The following is a 24,225-nucleotide window of genomic DNA, read 5'->3' on the forward strand; positions in this document are numbered from 1 at the left end:
ATTCATTCATTTCACCAATTAGTGAGTGCTAGTAACTAGGTGTCAGGTGCTCTTCTAAGCATTGGGGAACTAACTGTGAACCAGAAAGACAAGCTTTGGACTCTTATGAAGTTTACGTTTTAACTGGGGGAAGGGAGATAATAAAAAACAAAAAAGTAAATTAAGATAACTTCACATAATGAGCTGGGCCTGGTGGCTCACGCCTGTAATTCCAGCACTTTGGGAGGCTGAGGTGGGAGGGTCACGAGGTTAGGAGATCGAGACCATCCTGGCTAACACGGTGAAATCCTCTCTCCACTAAAAATACAAAAAATTAGCCGGGAGTGGTGGCAGGTGCCTGTAGTCCCAGCTACTCGGGAGGCTGAGGCAGGAGAATGGCGTGAACCGGGGAAGTGGAACTTGCAGTGAGCTGAGATTGCGCCACTGCATTTCAGCCTGGGCCACACAGCGAGACTCCTTCTCAAAAAGAAAAAAAAAAAAAAAAAAGATAACTTCAGATAATGATAAGCACTTTCGTGAAAATAATACAGCATAATGTGACAGAGAATATCAAAGAAGGCACTGCTAAAAAGAGTGGTCAGTCAAGCAAGTTCTCCCTGGAGAGATGACATTTTGGCTGAAACTTGAATGAAAACAAGGAAGAGCTGAATGATGAGAACACATGGACACATAGAGGGGAACAATACATACTAGGGCCTTTTGGAGGGTAGAGGTTGGGAGGAGGGAGAGGATCAGGAAAAATACCTAATGGGTACTAGGCCTAATACCTGGGTGAGGGAACAGTCTGCACAACAAACCCCCATGATGCAAGTTTACCTATGTAATAAGCCTACACATGTACCCCTGAACTGAAAATGAAAGTTAAAAAAAGAAAGAAGAAACCATGTGAAAATCTGAGGTCAGTATTTCAAAAAAGCTGCAAAATTTGCAAGGAACCTAAAGCATTCCTGGAATTATAAGGGTATAGTAGTTATAGTTATCTATTGCTGTTTAACCAATTTCTACAAGATATAACTGCTTAAAAAACATATATTTGTTGCCTCACAATATTTGTGGGTCAGATATTAGGGATTTTCCCAAGGTTGCAATCAAAGTGTCCACTGAAGTCATCTCAAAGTTCAGCTGATGAAGAATTTGCTTCCAAGATTACTTGGTGGGTATTGGTACGATTCAGTTCTCTGTGGACTGAGAGTCTAAGGATCTCAGTTCCTTCTCACATGGGTCTTTCCATAAAGCAACTCCAAACATGGCAGCTAGCTTCATTAAAGTAGCCAGAGAGTGAGAAGCAAGGGAGAGCAAGAAAGGGATAGAAAACAGAATTTCTTCTAACCTTATCTCAGAAGTAGCATCCCATCACTTTTGCCATATTCTGTTAATTAGAAGCTAGTCACTAGGGGCAACCCACGTATAAGAGGAAGAAATTGCACCAAAGTGTGAATACCAGAAGGTGGGAATTATTGAGAACTCTTTTAGAACTAGCCTGCCACATGGGCGTTCAGAAAGGTAGGAAAGGACATGAAGTTTTGATACCAGAAAAGAATTGCCCACCTGAAGAACACTGGGATAAATTCAGATTTTGCTAATCTCCTTCTCCCAAGAAAAAAATGTTTGCAGAGTACACAAAGATAACCCAAAGGGAAAAAAACACTGCTCAACTTTCACATATTTTACATAGAATTGTTATGGCTTGGGCAATTTAATTTTTGCTCACTTATGAGTGAGAACATGTGGTGTTTGGTTTTCTTTTCTTGTATTAGTTTGCTGAGAATGATGGTGTCCAGCTTCATCCATGTCCCTTCAAAGGACATGAACTTATCCTTTTTGATGGCTGCATAGTATTCCATGGTATATATATGCCACATTTGCTTTATCTGGTCTATCATTGATGGGCATTTTTTTCCAAGTCTTTGCTATTGTGAACAGTTTCACAGCAAACATACATGTGCATGTGTTTTTATAGTAGAATGAATTATAATCCTTTGGTTATATACCCAGTAATGGGATTGCTGGGTCAAATGGTGTTTCTGGTTCTAGATCCCTGAGGAATCGCCACACTGTTGTCCACAATGGTTTAACTAATTTATGCTCCCACCAACAGTGTAAAAGCATTCCTATCTCTCCACATCCTCTCCAGCATCTGTTGTTTCCTGACTTTTTAGTGATCGCCATTCTAAATTGTATGAGATTGTATCTCATTGTGGTTTTGATTTGCATTTCTCTAATGACCAGGGATGATGAGCATTTTTTCATATGTTTGTTGGCAGCATAAATGTCTTCTTTTGAGAAGTGTCTGTTCATATCCTTCACCAACTTTGTGATGGGGTTGCTTTTTTCTTGTAAATTTGTTTAAGTTCTTTGTAGATTCTGGATATTAGCCCTTTGTCAGATGCGTAGATTGCAAAAATTTTCTCCCATTCTGTAGGTTGCCTGTTCACTCTGATGATAGTTTCTTTTGCTTTGCAGAAGCTCTTTAGTTTAATTAGATCCCATTTATCAATTTTGGCTTTTGTTGCCATTGCTTTTGGTGTTTTAGTCATGAAGTCTTTGCCCATGCCTATGTCCTGAATGGTATTGCCTATGTTTTCGCTGGGGTTTTTATTGTTTTAGGTCTTACGTTTAAGTCTTTAATCCATCTTGGGTTAATTTTTGTTTAAGGTGTAAGGAAGGGGTCCAGTTTCAGCTTTCTGCATTCAAGTTGATGATTTTGTATCTCACCTCAGAGAGATAATAGAAGCCATTAGACATTACCTACCATATTTTCTTACCCATCTCTCTAGTTGTGAATCTACTGTCAGTCACCCTTTCAGACCTCTCTCTTGTTAACATGGAGGAATTATATATCTTCCCCTGATCTCAATTAGATACTCACTTGACTTTCCGAAAATATTAAACTATCATGCACTCCTTTTTTCTCTTTTATCTTCAATATAGTCCTCTTAACAAAACTCTTCTTATTAGCAAACATACTACATGTGAGTTTATTTCAATTGCAAAAATATATTAATATTCAATGTTATAAATATTAAAAAGTTAATTATATTTTCTACTGCATATATCTATCCTTATATAAGCATACTATTATATTTTTCCATCTTAAAACCACTCTCCTCTTAGCCCATTTCCATCTTCAACTATTGCTCTATTTCTGTCCTCCCTTTATAGAAAAACTTGCAAGTGTGATCTACCCTGTTTCAAATTTCTTTCTCTCCTCTCTTATCAAAATTCTTGTATCAGGATCACCAATCAGCATTATTAAACTTAGTGATCATTTCTCAGTTGTGATATTTTTAAATTCCAGAAACATTTGCTGTAGGTAATCACCCTTTTCTTTGAGCCACCTTCTTCACTTGACTCCTAAGATGTGACACTGGTCTGGTTTTCTTACTAACTCTTTGGTTTCTTCTCCTCATTCTCCTTTGCTGATTCCTTCTTATCTCCCTGATCTTTGAAGTAGGATTGTTGAGAGCTTACAACTTAGACTTATCACTCTCTCTAAATTCATTTCCTTTAGATTTCATAACTGTCAGAGCTTTAAATATAAGCTGACAATTCCTGTATGAATGCCTCCAGCACAAATTTCTTCTTTGAACTCTAGACTAACAAACCACCTGCCTACTTGCTCCCTCCCCTTAGATATTTAACATGCATAATAAACATAACATACCCTAAACTGAGCTTCTTATATGCCCCACAGCTCAAACCTATGCCCCTCACAGTGTTCTCTAATGCAGTGAATGGCAAATCCACCCTTCCAGTTTTTCAGGATAAAATCTTGGAACCCTCTTTAGCTCCTCCTTCGGTCTCTATTTTAGGCTAAATATATCCAGGATACAAATTCTTGTCACACCTCCAATGCCATCACACCTTAATCAAAGTCACAGTTATGTCTCACCTGAAGTTTCTTAACTGGTCTTTCTGTATCTACTCTCAACATATTCTCAAACAATGAAGACGAAGCAAGAGGAAGTATGGTGAAACACAAGGTAAATTACACTCAAAATATTCCAAAAGATTTTCATTCCATTCTGAATAACAGTCCAGCTACTCACAATGGTCTACAGGACCCTGCATTATTTGTTCCCATTACAAATTATACTGCCATCTTCATCATCTCTAATTTCTGCCCCAGTCATGATGGCCCTTTATCTCTTCCTCCAACAATCTAGTATGCTTGTAGCCGAGACTCTTGCACATGATATTCTTTCTGCCTGCAATGGCCTTTGCTCTGTTCATAACAAAATATATGTTTTTGTTATTTATCTTGTTTTTGTCTGTCCCTCCCACCAAATATAATTCCCAGTAGTGGTTGAAACAACCAATCCCTTACATTTGAGTAGGCTAACATAATATGGTTTATTTTTGGCTCACATATATGTTCAATGATTTTTATGGTCAGTGGTTTGGGAGGGTGTCATGCTCCACATAGTGACCCAGGCTGATTAAGGCTCTGCTACCTTGTAACTGTAGCTACCAAAGTTATTCCAGGAGCCATTCCTGTTTCTTAAAGGCCACAGTGCAGAAATAACCACCTTTACCTCCATTCAAATTCTAATGATAATACCTGGTAAGATGTGAATGCAATTCTTTTTAGGTAGCTACTCTTGAATGGCAACACAGAGCCTGAATATTTGGTGGATGCCTACATTTCTGTATCATACTCCATATGAACAGCGGTTATTTTAACTATATTTTTTACTACTATATACTCAGCACCTAGAAGAGATGAATAATAGAAACAAAGAAATATAAAATAAAATGCAAAATAAATAAAACATGTATGTGCCCATAACCCTGTTCATCTACTACCATCTTCCTTCCAAAGCTGATTGAAATGGTAGCCCAGACTTCTGGTTTCACTCTTACTTTCTAACTGCTCCTCATCCTACTTTAATCTAAATTATACAGAATCGGAACTTTCTCTCTGTAGTTATATTCAATACAAAATATGTCAAGATAATACTTTTGGTAGTTAAAAAACCTTTCACCTTGTGGTACTCTGGCCGCTGGAATGGAAGCTACTGTTGCTTCAGGGTGAGGGCAAAACAACTGCAAGCAAAGAAGTCAATGTTCAGCTTTAATGTTCGATAGACAAATTTTTAAATCTCACGAGACTGCAAAGGTCATGAAACCTGATTTTCAACTGCAAGAATGAGGCACTATAAGAGTGAGAAAGGTTTTTCTTTTTCTCTAAATTTCCAGGGATGTCTTTACATAGTAGAAAACAAACTTGAAAATAGTTTATGAAGTTTTAGCGTGAGCTACAGAATAGAGACAGTATGTTATGAAAAATTGTCCCCATGCTTCAGTTGGAGAGTTGTCTGAGATGAGGACTATCTTGAGTTTTCCAGAAGCAGAGGCTATGATAAGAACTTGTATGTCATTTATTCATTTGCAAGATGATCCTTGGAAGCAGAAGGAGGAACTGAGGAGAGTGAAATAGGACAGTTGAAAAGCCAGTAGAAGAGTGTATTGTTGAAATTTCCATTGCGGGCAAAGGGGACTTTATTTTGCCACAACCTCCTGAGAGGCTTAGAGAATGTCTTCTAGAACTTTTTTTCCAAGTGTAGAAGGCAGAAATATTTTAGTCATTGGCTCCCATCCCTCAGTGGTTAAGAGTTACTCCTGAGAATGTTAGTTCCCTTCTGAGCTATACATATATTCAGGCCAGTTCGGCTATCACAGCATTGGAGAAGGTCCTGGGAGCGAAAGTGTAACATGGGGCATTGTGTCTTTGCAATGGAATGCTGAAGGCATAAAGTGAGTTAAAGCCCACATGAAACTGTCCACTTCAATTATGGCTGAAATTAGAAGTGACACCTTACAAGAAGATTCTGAGGTGATGTGACAGAAAATTAGAATTAGTAAGGGATCTATTCCTTTGAACATCTCCAGAATTTAGACAAGAAGAAACTGGGATTTGAAGTTGAATGACCATAACATACAAGTATCAAAAATTAGAGGTTGGCAGGTACTATGGATATCAACAAGTGACTGCCACCACAAGAAACTTAAAACCAGGCAGAACAAGCTATATCATAATTGGAGGCCACTGAAAATCTGAGGACAATCACATGTTTATACACCCTCCCCTGAAGTTACGATGTTCCAAGCATGGAGAACAGCAGAAAGACACAGGAAGAGTCCTTTGAATTGTACTGACTACCTAACAAAGAAGATAACTTTTTAATTTAACTTTTAAAATATTTTTTATTGATATAGAATATTTGTACATATTTTCAGGGTACATGTGATATTTTGACACCTGTATATAATGTGATATGACCGAGTTTGAGTAATTGCAATATCTATCTCTGAAGTGTTTATCATTTCTCTTCTATTGTGTTCTTTGTCTTATAATTTTTCTTTTCTAGCTATTTTGAAATATACGTTATTGTGAACTATAATTTTCCTACTGTACTATTGAATATTGGAACTTATTCCTTCCATCTAACTGTGTTTTTATACCTCTTAACCAATTTTGCTTCATCCCCGCTTTGTCCTTCCCTTCCAAGCTTATGGTAAAACCAACATTCCTTTCTACCACCATGAGATCCACTTATTTAGCTCCTACATATGAGTGAGTACATGAGATATTTGTCTTTCTGTGATGGGCTTATTTCCCTTAACATAATGACTTCCATTTCCATCCATGTGGCTGCAAATGACAGGATTTTATCCTTTTTCATGGCTGTGAGAGTAGCAGGAGGCAGCCAAATGCCTAGGCATATAGGGGTGGGTCCCTGGTGAATCCCCACCTCCAAGCCGAAGGCAGTTTAAAACCTGAAAGCTAAGCTACAAGTTAAATTCTCAGACCGGATTGAGAACTTGTCTTCCTGTTTGGTGCACTTTTCTCTAATTGGTCCAAACCTTTCACCTATTTTACATATACCTACCCTTTCCTAATTGGTTTTTCTACACTGTCATGCTCACCTTTGAGTGGTGTCTTTGCTTTAGCCTTTCTTAAACACTCACAAACCAATCAGCACACACTCCCCATTCTGAGTCCATAAAAGACCCAGCTCCCAGCCAAATAGGGGACTTTCCCACCTTTGGGTAGGGAAACTACTGTCTTTGTCCCCTCTCTGCAGAGAGCTGTTCCGTTGCTCAATAAAATTCCTCTACACCCTCCTCATACTTCAATATCCAACATATCCTCATTCTTCATGGATGCTGTACAAGAACTTGGGAACTGCTGAACATGGGTACCAGCTATAACACAGGACAGCTGGGGCATGCCAGTGTGGCTGAGTGAGGCCTGGGTGGAGCATTGCCACAGGGGAGTCCCTGGCTTGCAAAGTGACCAAGAAGAAAAATTCTGCATCAGTTGTATAATCTTCCATTGTTTACATAGACCAATTTCTTTTTTTTTTTGTTTACCTACTACTTTAGAGTTTGCAAGATATTACACAAACATCAACTCAGAATCATATGAAGTAGGTATTATTATAAGCCCTTTTAAAAATGGCTAATTTTTATCTTACTTTTTAAAATGGCATGTAATAATTATATATATTTGTGGGGTACACTGTGATGTTTCAATAAATATGAGGTATAGAAATGAGACCAGGGTAATTAGCATATTCATCATTTCAAATATTTATCATATTTTTGTGTTAGTAATATTCAGTATGCTCCTAGTTATCTGAAACTATATTGTTGTTAACTACAGTCATGCTAGAGTGATAGAGACACTAGAACTTATTCATTCTATATGTTACCAAAATGTCAGAGGTTTGGTCTAAGTCTTGATGCTCATTGCACTGAAAGCCAATCACTGAAACAAGTATTGGCAGGGAAAGGGCTTTATTTGGGTGCCGAAGCTGAGAAGAACAGAAGATCAATCTCAAATCTGTCTCCTCAACTGGCTAAATTAGGGGTTTATATGATAGGGAAGAAATGTAACCATGTGTGGGAAAACAGGAATTAAAGAGGGGTAAAGAGGAGTTGGAAAACAGGAATCATGATGGATAAGGTGTCTGGCATCTCACTCAATGCAGTGATCTGGTGAGTTTCAGTTTCTTGATGCTATCTGGGAGGCCTGGGGGTATTTTCCTGAGGAAAGAACTCAGATAAGACAAATGTAAGTTTCAAGCTTTGATACCTGGAGGGTCAATTTCTATATTTATCCTAAAGAAAAAATACAGTAAACATCAGTTCTGTGGGACAGTTAGGCTAGTTTCATATTTAGCTGTAATTTTGTATTTTATGACAAATCTCCCCTTATCCTCTTCTTCTTACATTTCCCATCCTCTAGTATCCTGTATTTTACTTTTAACTCCTATGAGATCTTCGTTTCAAAACTTGAGAACGTGCAGTGTTTAGCATAGTTGTTCTTGGCTTATTTCTCATGACATGGTGTCCTCTAGTTCCATCCATGTTCCTGTGAATGACAAAATTTCATTTTTTATGGCTGAATAGTATTCCACTGTGTATATATGCTACATTGTCTTTATTCATTCATCCATTGATTCTGTATCTTGGCTATTGTGTATAGTGCTACAGTACACAAGGGAGTGCAAATATCTCTTCTACAGATTGATTTTATTTATCTTGAATATATAGCCAGATGTGGGATTGCTATATCGTAGTGTAGTTCGATTTGTAGTTTTTGAGAGAACTCCATATTGTTTTTTCATAATGGCTGCACTACTTTACATTCCTACCAACAGTGTATGAGGATTCCCCTTTCTCTGCATCCTCATCAGCATTTGTTATTTTTTTTGTCATTTTGACAGTAGGTATTCTAACTGAGATGAGGTGACGAGGATGAAATGACATATCATTGTGGTGTTTATTTGTATTTTCCTTATGATTAGTGATGATGAATATTTTCCACAAACCTGTTTGCCATTTGTATGTCTGTTTTTAAGAAATGTCTATTCAGGTCTTTTGCCCATTTTAAATTAGATTCTTTTTGTTTTAATCATTGTTTCATTGATAGTTTGCAAATATTTTATTCCATCTGTAGACTGTCTCTTCATTTTGTTGAGTATTTCATTTTCTGTGCAACGAAGTTTTTAGCTTGCTATAATCTCGTTTTTTAAATTTTCGCTTTTGTTGCCTGCAATTTAGAGATCTTAGATAAAAAATTTTTGTTAAAGTTAAATTTAGCAAAATAAAGATGTTTACATTTTTCGATCACTTGAGTTATACTTTCAAAACTAACATCCATCTAAAATTCTTTTGTCTCTATCACCATTAAACTAATTTGGCTACTGTTGCTTGCAACCAAGGAATCCTAACAAATACAAAAATTGCTTCCAGAGGGTGAATTAGCTGGCTGCAATTTTGTCTTGGAAATGGGAATTGGTTATCATTCTGAGACAATGAGATCCCAATTTATATCCTAGGAAGGGAAATTAACAGCCCATTAGTCAAAATGTAACCTGGACCCATGAGGGTGAAGCCCTAGAATCTAAGCAGCTGCTGCCATAGAATATGAATTCCAGGGTCCCTGTGTATGGTGATTGCTTCTGATAGTATTGGACAATTGAAAGTAAGAGGATAATAAGCTCAAAATTAGTCACTTTGTATCATGGAATGAAACCCATGGACTTTCTGATTCTGCTGAAAGACATTTTTCTCTTTATAGAAGAACTGCTGTAGTCACCAGTTAGTTATTGATTCTGCAGATTGCTAAACTATCATATCAATTGAATTCATAACCTCATCAGGTTAATTGTGTGAAGGTTAGGAAACTAATGAATAACTGATAGAAACAAAAAAAAAATGTCTAGAAGGGTTTAGAGGACCTGGACATGGAGGCTGCCAGATAGGAAGTCATCTGAAACTCCCTGTTGTCATGTTGTTTGCTAGAGAAAACCCTCCCTCGCTACCACAAGAAAGCTAGCATTTTCCTTCATGCCCATGCTGTTGCTTGTTAGTGGGCAGAATCCAAACTCTGTATTGCCAGGACATTAAAGTGCCGAGCCAGAGGAGGGAATGAAGGTCATAAACAGGTAAATTTCAAGAATTTGCCAATTTGATTAACCAAAAATCAAAAAAAGATTGAGGAAACTGATTTAGAGGGTATGATAAGAAAGGAAGATATAATGAAATTGTAATTATGCTTTATTTATTGATATGGCCACACTTTTTTGAGATTCTGGATTTAATGGATTAGTGCGAGCTAGAGCTGTGATTCCAATGGTTTCTGGGTCGAATGATTAAAAACCCCAATTCAAATTTGGCCCATACAAACGCACGAATTGGCTAGAAATCCCTGCACATCATACAGAACAGAGATTGCAATCTGGCAGCCTGCAGTCTGGATCTGGCCTATTGACATGCTTTATTTGGCCCTCATAATTTTGGCCTCTGCAGTGTTTTTAAAGCAGTTGATTTATGTGCCAAGAAGCTTACATTAAAACTTTTATTTTTACCTTCTTTTATTAAGACCTGGCAACACTGAGCTCATATTCCTGTGTGGCAGCAATTTGCTGTTGTCTGCTTAAGATGAAACAGGTGTGCTTCAAATTGCTATAGGCCCATCACTCTCTATAGAGACCCTATTCTAGTCCACTGCACTCATTTAAATTTGATTTGGTGATCTCTATTGATAGGGAAGGAATAAAAATACTTTGAGTAATATTTAGAATAAATCTGGATTAATTCTACCCTATATCCCACTTATCTACCCAGAGAGGCCTTGAGCGATGGATTGATGAAGAAATTGGAGGAATCTAAAAAAAATACTTCTAGTGACTTTGTAGGCCTAGCATACTGGTGAAAGGGTCTGTAATTGAAATGGGCTCAGATTTTAGCAAGAATGAAGTATCTAGTGGTGTCAAAAGCCAAGGGGTAATAGCTTACAGAAGAAAACACAGAGAGTGTACCTCAGACTGTGACCTTATTGCAAATAATGTTGCAGATGTAATAAGCTGAGATGAGGTTATAGTGGAATAGGATAGGCCCCTAGTCCAACATGACTGTTGTTATAAAAAGGGGAAATTTGAACACAGACACAGGAGAATGCCATGTAAAGATGACGACTGAAATCAGGTGATGCAGCAAGAATTAGGAAAGGATAAAGATTGCTAGCAAACCACCAGTGGCTAGAAGAGAGATATGAAACATATTTTCTTTCATGGCTTTCAGAAGGAAGAAACCCTCTTACACCTTGATCTTGAACTTCTAACCTCCAGAACTGTAAGACAATAAATTTCTATTGTTTATTTTTCTCTTTTTTCTTTTTTTTTATTATACTTTATGTTCTGGGGTACATGTGCACAACGTACAGGTTTGTTATATATGTATACATGTGCCATGTTGGTGTGCTGCACCCATTAACTCGTCATTTACATTAGGTATCTCTCCTATTGCACCCCTTCCCCCACCCCACAACAGGCCCCAGTGTGTGATGTTCCCCTTCCTGTGTCCAAGTGATCACACTGTTCAATTCCCACCTATGAGTGAGAACATGCGGTATTTGGTTTTCTGTTCTTGTGATAGTTAGCTGATAATGATGGTTTCCAGCTGCATCCATGTCCCTACAAAGGACACAAACGCATCCTTTTTATTTATTTATTTATTTATTTATTTATTTATTTATTTATATTATACTTTAAGTTCTAGGGTACATGTGCATAACGTGCAGGTTTGTTACATATGTATACTTGTGCCATGTTGGTGTGCTGCACCCATCAACTCGTCAGCACCCATCAACTCGTCATTTACATCAGGTATAACTCCCAATGCAATCCCTCCCCCCTCCCCCCTCCCCCCTCCCCATGATAGGCCCCGGTGTGTGATGTTCCCCTTCCCGAGTCCAAGTGATCTCATTGTTCAGTTCCCACCTATGAGTGAGAACATGCGGTGTTTGGTTTTCTGTTCTTGTGATAATTTGCTAAGAATGATGGTTTCCAGCTGCATCCATGTCCCTACAAAGGACACAAACTCATCCTTTTTTATGGCTGCATAGTATTCCATGGTGTATATGTGCCACATTTTCTTAATCCAATCTGTCACTGATGGACATTTGGGTTGATTCCAAGTCTTTGCTATTGTGAATAGTGCCGCAATAAACATACGTGTGCATGTGTCTTTATAGCAGCATGATTTATAATCCTTTGGGTATATCCCCAGTAATGGGATGGCTGGGTCATATGGTACATCTAGTTCTAGATCCTTGAGGAATCGCCATACTGTTTTCCATAATGGTTGAACTAGTTTACAATCCCACCAACAGTGTAAAAGTGTTCCTAGAACTCATCCTTTTTTATGGCTGCATAGTGTTCTGTGGTGTATATGTGCCACATTTTCTTAATCCAGTCTGTCATTGATGGACATTTGGCTTGCTGCTGGGAAAACTGGCTAGCCATAAGTAGAAAGCTGAAACTGGATCCTTTCCTTACTCCTTATACGAAAATTAATTCAAGATGGATTAGAGACTTAAATGTTAGACCTAAAACCATAAAAACCCTAGAAGAAAACCTAGGTAATACCACTCAGGACATAGGCATGGGCAAGGACTTCATGTCTAAAACACCAAAAGCAATGGCAACAAAAGCCAAAATTGACAAATGAGATCTAATTAAACTAAAGAGCTTCTGCACAGCAAAAGAAACTACCATCAGAGTGAACAGGCAACCTACAGAACGGGAGAAAATTTTTGCAATCTACTCATCTGACAAAGGGCTAGTATCTAGAACCACAAAGAACTCAATTTCTGTTGTTTAAACCGGTCAGTTTGTGGTGCTTTTGTGAGGACAACTACAGGAAACTAATACAGTTAAAATTTTCTGAAGAAGATCTTTAGTTTTCTGTCCTATTATGTTATTTAATATTCTTTGAATTATTGCTTTCCTTGGAGGAATGAGGGCTTAAGGTAGAATCTTTTTCTATCTTTCTTTTATTATTATTTTTTTCAAAAGAAAGTAACAGGAGCAGAAACATTATCCCACAAGGCCATGTATAATTTGGACAGGGGGACCTATTCATACCACCTCTAACCCTTATTCATTGCTAAATTGCCAACTGTTAAAGAAAGGGGAAGAGAAATCACATACTCTCTACCTCCAAAACTAGATTAGCATTCTGTATTTTTCTGCCACAGAAAGATTTTAATTACAATGAAAATTAATTATTTATGGGGTTGTCAATGTATATCTTCCTATTAAACTGAAATCCATTATAGCATGAAACACTTGTGCCTTATATCCACTTAGTATTAATAGTACTTGGAACACTGTAGACACCCAATAAACATTAGATTTGCCTTATTCTTAAAGTTAATAATAGTTGTTAAGTATAATTAGCAATGAAAAATTTCTCACAATTAAACTAAAAAAATAGATATCCGTTTTACAGTTCTCAAAATATCTGTGACTATTTGTTTCCATGTTAGAATGCAATCATTTATTTTAGAATTATTTAATTTTAAAAAATTATCTTCTAAATTTTTAATTTCACATATTCTGACCATATACTGATACAGCATATATGTATGTATTATTGAGTTGGATTATCTAGAATTAAATATAAGCTCTTTTTAGCAATATAAAAGTACATATTAGCAGTAATTACCACTTAGATGAAAAAGAGTATAAGCCTTTTGTTTCCTGATAGATCAATCAAATTTGAAAGAATTTATCTGTCTCATAACTTATTGTAAAAGAAATTGTCAAAATTACCCTTGTCTTGTCAAACACACCAATAGAGAGTTGAACATAACTGAAGCAATCATATTCAAATATCACATCAAACGTTCATTTAAAAAACCAGTCAAATGCTTACTTCACACTAAGTGGAAAAAACAGTAAAAATATCTTACAAAACAGCTCTTTGTTATATGACATTTCTACATACATGTTAATCTAAGTGTCCACCTGCCAGTGCCTCTTCAGTGTCTAATAGTTATCCCTCATTTAGCTATCTAAATAACACTCTTGATTTCCAATGTCTTTCAAAGCTAGTTTCTACTTTTTTTGTATCACAATTTACCCAGTTTATCAAGACAAAAATCAAGAAGTCAGGCTTGTCCTCACTCTTTCCTTGATCTTTACCTCCAAACCAATAGCAAGTCCTGTTGTTTTAGCTTATAGTCACCGTGAGTGCGATAGAACACCAGAACTTATGTATCCTAACTGAAACTTTGTACCTTTTGACCAATGTTGCCCTTTTCCCTGTCTGTCCTTCCTCCCTCACAACTTCTGGTAGCCACCATTATACTCTCTATTTCTACGAGTTAACTTTTTTAGATTTCACATATAAGTATGTGAAATATATGGTATGACAAATACCACATATAGTATTTGTCTCTTAGTGCTGGCTTATTTCATTCTCTAGGTTCACCAATGGCAAATGACAAATGACAGGATTTTCTGCTTTTTAAAGCTGAATATTTTATTGTGTATACATGCCATGTTTTTCTTTATTCATTTCTTGATGGTTACTTAAGTTGTTTTTATATATTGGCTATTGTGAATAACTCTGCAATGTGTATGAGAGTGCAGGTATCTCTTCTAAATACTGGTTTCAATTCCTTTGGGCATATATGCAGAAGTGGATCACTGGATCATATGGTAATTCTTTTTAGATTTTTGAAAAACCTTAATACAATTTCCAAAATAGCCATACGAATTCAAAATAACACCAATAGTGTATAAGGCTTCCCTTTCTACACATCCTTGTCACCACTTGTCTTTCTTATTTTGCTGGTAGCCAGTCTTACAGGTGTGAAGTTATATCTCACAGGGTTTTAATTCGCATTTCTCCGATGGTTAGGGATGTTGAACATTTCTTCATATATCTGTTGCCTATTGGTATGTCTTCTTTTGAGAAAAGCCTATTCAAGTCCTTTGCCCAATTTTAAATAAGGTTGTTTCTATTATTGAATAGTTCTTTGTATATTTTGGATATTGATCCTTTATCCAATGTATAATTTGTAAATATTTTTTCTCAATCTGCGTGCTCTCTTCACTCTTCATTGTTTCCTTTGGTGTGCAGAAGCTTTTCAGTTTGATGCAATCCCATTTGTCTATTTTTGCTTTTGTTGCCTGTGTTTTGGGGATTTTATCCGAGAAATCACTGGCAAGACCAGTGTTTCCCTTTTGTTTTCTTCTAGTAGTTTTACAGTTTCAGGTCTTATGTTAAAGTATTTAATCCATTTTGAGTTGATTATTCCATCAGGGGTAAGATAAGCATCCATTTTTATTCTTCTACCTGTAATATCCAATTTTCCCATCACCATTTGTGGAAGATATTGTTTTTTATCCATTGTGTGTTCTTGGCTCCTTTGCCAAAAATCAGTTGACAAAAGATGTGTGCATTATTTCTGGGCTCTTGGTTTTACTGCATTGGTTGATGTGTCTATCATTATGCCAGAATAATGCTGTTTTGATTGCTATAGCTTTGTAATAGATGTTAAAATCTGGCAGTGTGATGACTTCAGCTTTGGTCTTTTTGATCAAGATTGCTTTGGCTATTCAAGGTCTTTTATTGATTTGTACAAATTTTAGAATTACAAAAATTTTCTGTAAAGAATAACATTGAATTTTGACAGGAATTGCATTGAATCTGTGGTAGGATGGACATTTTAACAATATTAATTCTTCTAACAGATGAACGCAGCATATATTTCCATTTATTTGTGTAATTTTCAATTTCTTTCATCAATGTTTTATAGTTTTTAGTTTGCAGAGCTTAATTTCCTTGACTAAATTTACTCCTAAGTATTTCATTTTTTATCCTAGTGGAAATAGGATTGTTTTCCTAATTTCTTTTTCATATAGTTGTTAGTATGTAGAAATGGTACTGATTTTTGTAAGTTGATTTTGTATCCTCCAACTTTAGAGAAATTTATTAGTTCAAACAGTTTTATGGTGAAAGGACACGCATCTGCGTTAAAATAAGAATCATTTTCTTCTGATAAAAATAAGCTTATTTTAATTTAATTCTGTCTTCCAGTACACTTAGGTTGTTTTCATACCTTGGTTATTGTAAAAATGTTGCAATGAACATGGAAGCTCAGATATCTCTTTGAGATACTGATTTCATTTCTGTTGTGTATATACCCAGAAGTAAGATCCCTGGATCACATGGTAGTTCTGCTTTTAATTTTTTGAAGAAAATTCATACTGTTTTCCATAATGGCTGTACTACTCTCAGTTATCTCCCTTACTGGCTTATTATTGCCTTCAATTTCAATAATGGTAGTTGTGAACTATATCTTTTCTTGTATATTTTACATTGTAGTTATCTGACTTCTGAGATTCTATACTTGTATTCTTTGAGGATTTTCAAGTTTCCCCCCAAATGGCTTTGCTTTCATGTTTTAATTTTGAGGATAATTTTAAAAATTATATAAACATATTCTGAATTACCTGATTGAATCTTCTGATAATACAAATATGTGACTTAAAGTTGTGTATCATTCTATCCTGAAGAAGAAACTTTTGATATGGAATACCTTATTATCAGTGGTGAAAAAGTTGACTTAAAGCAGACATTACTATACACAATAATTCAATATTTATTCATTCATTCAACACTATGTGTTGAGTCCTCAGGAATGATAAAAGCAGGCATTTCTTTTTTCCTGTTGTCTGGTAGGCAGGCATTAAACAAATGATTATAACATATTTAATTATATCTGTCCTAGAATACTTGTAAAAATTCAAGCTCCTTAAAATTCACTAACAGATATTAATGTTTCAGAAGACAATCACATGACAAATGTTCACTATAGAATTGCAAATAGGGCCTGAGTTAATTCATTTATCAGCATTTCCTCCCAGGGTGTTAACACTCTTGCCTAAGATGATCAAACAAGCCACATTTATATTTATGCACTTTTCTATGAATTTCACTCATATTCAGCTACATTTGTATAAACTTTTGAGGCTGTAATCTTCTGGATAGGTATAGGCTGCTTTATAAATGTATAGAATAGTAATGTAATACATGGTCTCAGATAAAAATCATAATAATAATGTTTTATTTCTCTAAACAATCATGAATGCCAAAGAAAGAAGTCAATTTAGAAAATGACATTTTAGTTGAAAAATTCATGGCTACATGGTACTGAATAAATTATTTTTAAAAGATAGAAATGCTTAATCTTGATATAATGGAAGCATAGATAGAAAAATACTTATTTATGAAAAAATAGTTTTGCCCCATAATATAGATTATGAAAGTCTCCATGGGAAATGAGACATTTAAACAAAAGAGTGGGAGAAACTTAACTAAGCAATAATGTTTTCCAATTGTAAGCATATATGTCACTGGGCAAAAAGAGTTGCTTCATTAAAATATCTTTATAAGACTTCATAACCTTTTATGGGTTACTAATGTGACTCAGAAAAATTAAAGAGTTTTTTTTGCCATAGTGACATTAAATTATTAGTCTGACATTTTTTATAACTAAATCAACATAGATTTAGAAATAATCCAAAGAATTGCTCTTACAGATTGAGGTATATATAACCAGGCTAATATCATATCTACAGGTTTTAGTGAATGTCTCTTTTCCCTCTCTAGTAGTTTTAATATAGAAAATTATTTCAAAAGGTGAGTCTTACTCTACCTCCTGCACTTAGCTGGTAGCTAGCTATACATGCTGCAGGAAGCTTTCCCGCTTTCTTGTGCAATGGTTCCCTTGGCATACATTTAAACAGAACTTGAGAAAACAATCTCTAACATTACATGGAGATCAATTCTACATCACTAGTAAGGCAGCTTTGTTACATTTTTTAAGATGAAAAATAGAGAAAGCGATAGTTGAGAGAGAAAGAGAGAGAAGAAGATGGAGAGAGAAGTAGAGAGTTTCTGCTGGTGGGTACTGTGCTTTTTATCTTTGATAATAAATGAGTAAACAGTCTTATTGTTGAGCTGCTTGCCATGTGACATATACCTTTGATGCTCTCTCCCTTACTCCCTGCCATGACCCTTTTTCCAATTATGGATCAGGAAAAATAACCGATTCTTATCATTTTTAAATATGGACTCGGGCATAGAAATTCTATCTAGAAGTCTAGTTCGTTCTCTCATTGTGAAAGCAGCGTTCAAGGCACAAGATAAATTTTTATAGACTCTTGCTATGTTAATACAAAGGAAAACACAACTTTGGAAATGTTTCTAATGAGTTATTCTTTCTGAAGGGGGAAAGTTTTCAAAATGAGTTTTTTAAAGAGGAAATTATATATTTTTCCTATAGCATTTTATAAGATAAATGAATATACCCAAAGGGCTTCTTTTTTTTATTGTTGTTTTCCTATTAACATAGCAGCTTTTGTTGTAAATATTTTCAGCATGTTTCACAACAAAAATTCTAGCAAATTTAGTTATTTTATATGGCTTAACATACGATTTTCCAAAAGATACAATATGTAACATTTTGCCAAATGTACACTGTTCACAAATTACCAATTTCTCTTGGGTTAAGTAGTAGTAATAAATATTTGGTAGCATGTCTGTTACACAGCTTCTAGAGCTGTAAACAAGGGAACTATTAACAAGAGAACTGGATGTCTCCTCCTTCATTTCACATTTTACAATGTATGTTTCTTCTTTTTCCCATTTCTTTCAGTGGTGAATTATTTTCTATAAACATACATCAAAATAATTTCCCCTTTTCTTCTATGCTTTGATGTTTTTCTTTGGCAATGAATTTTTAACTTATTTTCATTTTCTATTATGCAATATTTACTACATAACAAAATAATATATGCCATAATAAATAATAAATTGATTACCATTCAAAACCACCCAGACTGTGAAATAAAATGGAACCAATACCAATAAAGCTACTCCTCATCATCTTGTGATCCCATTACCACCTTCCCCACCAGCGGTATGTCCCTCTTTCTTGTAATTTTGTATCACTTAGTTTCAGGAGCACCCCTTTTTCTTGGCTTCTTTTTACCTTAGTGCTGCTCCTTCTTCTTTTTTTTTTTTTTCTTTTTTTTTTCTATTATGCTTTAAGTTCTAGGGTACATGTGCACAACTTGCAGGTTTGTTACATATGTATACAAGAACCATTTTGGTGTGCTGCACCCGTTAACTCATCATTTACATTAGGTATATCTCCTAATGCTATCCCTCGCCTCTCCTCCCTCCCCACAATAGGACCCGATGTGTGATGTTCCCCTTCCTGTGTCCAAGTGATCTCATTGTTCAATTCCCACCTATGAGTGAGAACATGTGGTATGTGGTTTTCTGTTCTTGAGATAGTTTGCTGAGAATGATGATTTCCAGCTGCATCCATGTCCCTACAAACGACACAAACTCATCCTTTATTATGGCTGCATAGTATTCCATGGTGTATATGTGCCACATTTTCTTAATCCAGTCTGTCACTGATGGACATTTGGGTTGATTCCAAGTCTTTGCTATTGTGAATAGTGCCACAATAAACATAGAGGTGTTTACAGTATTCTCTGTTGGTAGTTTGTGTTTCTGTGGTGTCGGTGGTGATATCCCCTTTATCATTTGTTATTGCATCTATTTGATTCTTCTCTCTTTTCTTCTTTATTAGTCTTACCAGCGGTCTATCAATTTTGCTGATCTTTTCAAAAAACTAGCTCCTGGATTCATTGATTTTTTGGAGGGTTTTTTGTGTCTCTATCTCCGTCAGTTCTGCTCTGATCTTAGTTATTTCTTGCCTTCTGCTAGCTTTTGAATGTGTTTGCTCTTGCTTCTCTAGTTCTTTTAATTGTGATTTTAGGGTGTCAATTTTAGATCTTTCCTGCTTTCTCTTGTGGGCATTTAGTGCTATAAATTTCCCTCTACACACTGCTTTAAATGTGTCCCAGAGATTCTGGTATGTTGTATCTTTGTTCCATTGGGTTCAAAGAACATCTTTATTTCTGCTTTCATCTTGTTATATACCCAGTACTCATTCAGGAGCAGGTTGTTCAGTTTCCATGTAGTTGAGAGGTTTTGACTAAGTTTCTTAGTCCTGAGTTGTAGTTTGATTGCACTGTGGTCTGAGAGACAGTTTGTTATAATTTCTGTTCTATTACATTTGCTGAGGAGTGCTTTACTTCCAACTATGTGGTCAGTTTTGGAATAAGTGCGATGTGGTGCTGAGAAGAATGTATATTCTGTGGATTTGGGGTGGAGAGTTCTGTAGATGTCTATTAGGTCCGCTTGGTGCAGAGTTGAGTTCAATTCCTGGATATCCTTGTTGACTTTCTGTCTCATTAATCTGTCTAATGTTGACATGCAGAGACACACATAGGCTCAAAACAAAGGGATGGAGGAAGATCTACCAAGCAAATGGAGAACAAAAAATAGCAGGGCTTGCAATCCTAGTCTCTGATAAAACAGACTTTAAACCATCAAAGATCAAAAGAGACAAAGAAGGCCATTACATCCTAAATATATATGCACCAAATACAGGAGCACCCAGATTCATCAAGCAAGTCCTTAGGGACTTACAAAGAGACTTAGACTCCCATACAATAATAATAGGAGACTTTAACACCCCACTGTCAACATTGGACTGTGCTGCTCCTTCTAAACCTCACTGACTGCTGCTTCTCTTCCAGACCACTAAGCACTAAAGTGCCATGAGTCTTATTCCTCAGTCCTTTCTTCCCTATCTGCAATCACTTACTAAATGGTCTAACTCACCCTCAGAATTTTAAAAATCATCATTATACTGAAGATTTCCTTATTTGAATTGCCAGCCAATAATTTTTAACACTGTACTTCTGCATCCAATTTCCCACTTACTTATCCATGGAAATGACTGATAGCTGATTCAAAGTTAATATAACCAAATCCAAAATCTTATTTTTATTCACCACTGCCCAACTTCCACCTTTCACTTTGTCTTCCAGATGCTTAAGCCAAACAGCTTGGAGTCATCTTTTACATCTCTTTGTCTCACAATCTTCAGTCAATTTATCAGGAAATTTTCTAATTTTACCTTCAAAATTAGATCCCAAATCAATTCTCACTACTTCTAGAGCTACTACCTTCATTCCATGCCATTATTTTTTCTTGCCTGGATTATTGCAGTTGTTTCCTAATTGGTTTTTTATCTAACTATCTTTTTCTCCTATAATCTCATCTCCATATTGTATCCTGGGTGATCCTCATAAAATGTAAAGCTGATCACATCATTTCTCTACTCAAAACTCACCAGCAACTTTCCATCTAACTGAGACTGAATGACAAGATGGCCTATAGGGCCCTACATGATCTTACTACTGACTTCTTCTCTAACCTCATCTCTATCGCTTTCCCTACCTACTACCAACCTACTCTGCTCTGTAGGTATACAGGCATTTTTGCCATTCCTGCAATGAACCACGTACACCCCTTTTAAAAGCATTTGCCTTTGCCTTTCCTTATGCCAATGACACTGGACCCTTAGAGAGTCACGGGCTACCTTCTTTTTTTCCACCAGGTTTTTTCTTATATTTTACCTAAGCAGAGAAAACTTCTATGACCTGTGTATAAAATACTTACCTTCTCCAAGCCTACCAAATATTCCTTATCTACCTCACTTCTGTTTTTCCATAGATTATTGATCACAAGACATTAATTTGTTTATGGTTTCTCTATTAAAATGAATGTTGTATGTGAATAGATTTTGAGAATTGTATTTTATTGATTGTGCCATCAACTCAACCATATCAGGTATATGAATAAATACTAAATGTTGTTATTAATCACATAATTGACTTTTTAAATAATTTTGCCACATTTATTTGTGACATTGAACCATAATAAATTGCCAATACTCATCTTTTTCACCTACAAAAACATCAAACATCAATTTCAAATAATCCTATTTCTCCCTAAACTTTATATGTTACATGCTTAAAATTTATGTAAATTATGTTCTATGGCATATATTTTTACAAGAGTTACTTTTTCTTCAAAGTTATATTTTTGACATTTATCCATGTTTGGTGTATAGGTATAGTGCCCTTTTAAAATTTTTTTTGAGATAGAGTTTCACTCTTGCCCAGGCTGTAGTGAAATGGCGTGATCTCAGCTCACTGCAACCTCCACCTCCTGGATTCAAGTGATTCTCCTGCCTTAGCCTCCTGAGCAGCTGAGATTACAGGTGCCTGCCACCACGCTTGGCTAATTTTGTATTTTTAGTAGAGAGAGGGTTTCACCAAGTTGGTCACACTGGTTTCGAACTCCTGATCTCTTGTGATCCTCCTGCCTTGGCCTCCCAAAGTGCTGGGATTACAGGCGGAAGCCACCACCCCTGGCCTAGTTTGCCCATTTTTAAGGCTACATAATATTCCTTTTTTGTCTTTTTTTTTTTCTTTCTCTTTTTTGAGAACAGGGTCTCGCTGTATTGCCCAGACAGGTCTTGAACTTCTAGGCTCTAGCTATCCTCCTGCCTCTGCCTTCCTAAATGCTGGGATTACAGGCATGAGCCACCATGCCCAAGAACATAACATTATTTTGTATGAATAACCCTTGATTAATGTAGCTAGGCTCAAGACCACGGACACTGACTTGTTTTCATTTTTGTTGTTGTTGTTGTCCTTTCAAACTATGTTGCCATTAAATTCTCACACATAACTTTGATGTCCATGTGTTTGAGATTTCCTGCTTTATGGGTGTACAATTGATGTGTTGTGGTGGGGATTGGGTGGTTACATATTCAAACTTACAAGATAATTACAAATTATGTATGAAAGTGGTGATTGTATTGACTTTCACTTTCACTGGTAGTTTATAAACTTTCTTGTCATCTGCATTCTTGTCAATATTTCTTGCCACACTTTTAATTTTTCTTATCCTGGGGAGTTTAAAAAGGTGTTTGTGGTTTTAATGTTCATTTTCCAAATTGTTAAAAGGATTGAACATCTTTTCAAATATTCATTGCTTCTCCATGTATCTCAATCTATGACATGTTTATTTATGGCTTTTGATCATTTTTTTTTTTTTTTTTTTGCCATGGAAAAGTAATTTAGATTCTTTGTTTTTTTTATTAGTTTGAAAGAGATTTTATATTCCAAATAGTAATAATCTTAAGTCATAGGTATTGCTGATATCTCCTTTTGTGTGACTTCACATTTAAATGATTTTATTTTATGAAAGGTATAATATTTTTAACAATGTCTGATATATTAAATAGGTTATGATATGTGCTTTTAGTATATTAAGTCTTTCCACATCTGAAGTCATCGAGGGGCCATATTTTGAGAACTAATACAGAAGATTATGACAAATGTAACCAGGTGGTTTTGCTAATTACGGATACATTTCCAGTGTGTGCAAACAAGAATAGCCACTGATATAAAGCTAGAAATTACTTTTTCATCTAATTATAAAATTAGAATCACTTTTCCCTCACGTGACATTAACAAAAGTATATATTTATTTCCTGCCTCGTGGCTGTATCAACTTTTCTGCTTTCTATCAAAATATAATCTGGAGATAACTTGAGAGTGATGACATCTCAGAGAACATCTGATAATGTTACGCTCATTACATCTTTATTTTATTATCTGTTACTGCACAACAGAGTACCCATTACTTAGCAGCTTGCAGCAACAACTCTTTTAATTTTGTTCATCATTTTGTAGATCAGGAATTTGAGAAAGGTTCAAATGCATGATTCTGGCTTGAAGCTTCTCAAAATGCTACATTCAAATTTGGTTGGGAATTCAATCATTTGAAAGCCTGACTAGGTTGGACATTCAAGATGGCTCATTCACATGGTTGACAATTGATGTTGGTTACCCACTGGCAGCTCAGATGGGCACGTACCTACACAGGCTTTTTCATGTGTCTTGGACTTAAAGCAGCATGGCAAGTGGGTTTTGAAAGGCAATGTCCTAAGAGGAAGTTATAAAGAATGAATATTCCAAGGGCCAAAGATGGAAGTTTAAAGACTTCTGATTTCTGCCTTGGCCTTGGAAGTCATGTAGCATCACTTCTATTGTAAGCCAGATTAAAGGGGAAGGGAATGAGAAATACTCTTAGTTAGTTAATAGAGCAGGAAGAAAGTGTGAATCTTATATATTGATGGCTCTGCATGGTAATACTGGTGCAAACTGAGAGCCTATGGCCACTTCACTTTAGCTCTTCTTAAGGCTAGTCTAGGAGTGAAGGGGAAGCCTCCAAATGGGCAGAAATATGGGGCTGAGTATGATACATTTGACTGGTTAGTTCATGTGGAAGGAGATACAATTTAAGTCTGAATCTATGGCAATTAAATGACATTGCATGATGGGTTTTCTGGCTAGTCAGAGATGTCAAAAGAGCGATAGGAGCATTAACATTATATCTTGTTGATTTTCT

The sequence above is a fragment of the Macaca thibetana genome, chromosome 7 (assembly GCF_024542745.1).
Source record: "Macaca thibetana thibetana isolate TM-01 chromosome 7, ASM2454274v1, whole genome shotgun sequence".
Lineage (NCBI taxonomy): Eukaryota > Metazoa > Chordata > Mammalia > Primates > Cercopithecidae > Macaca > Macaca thibetana.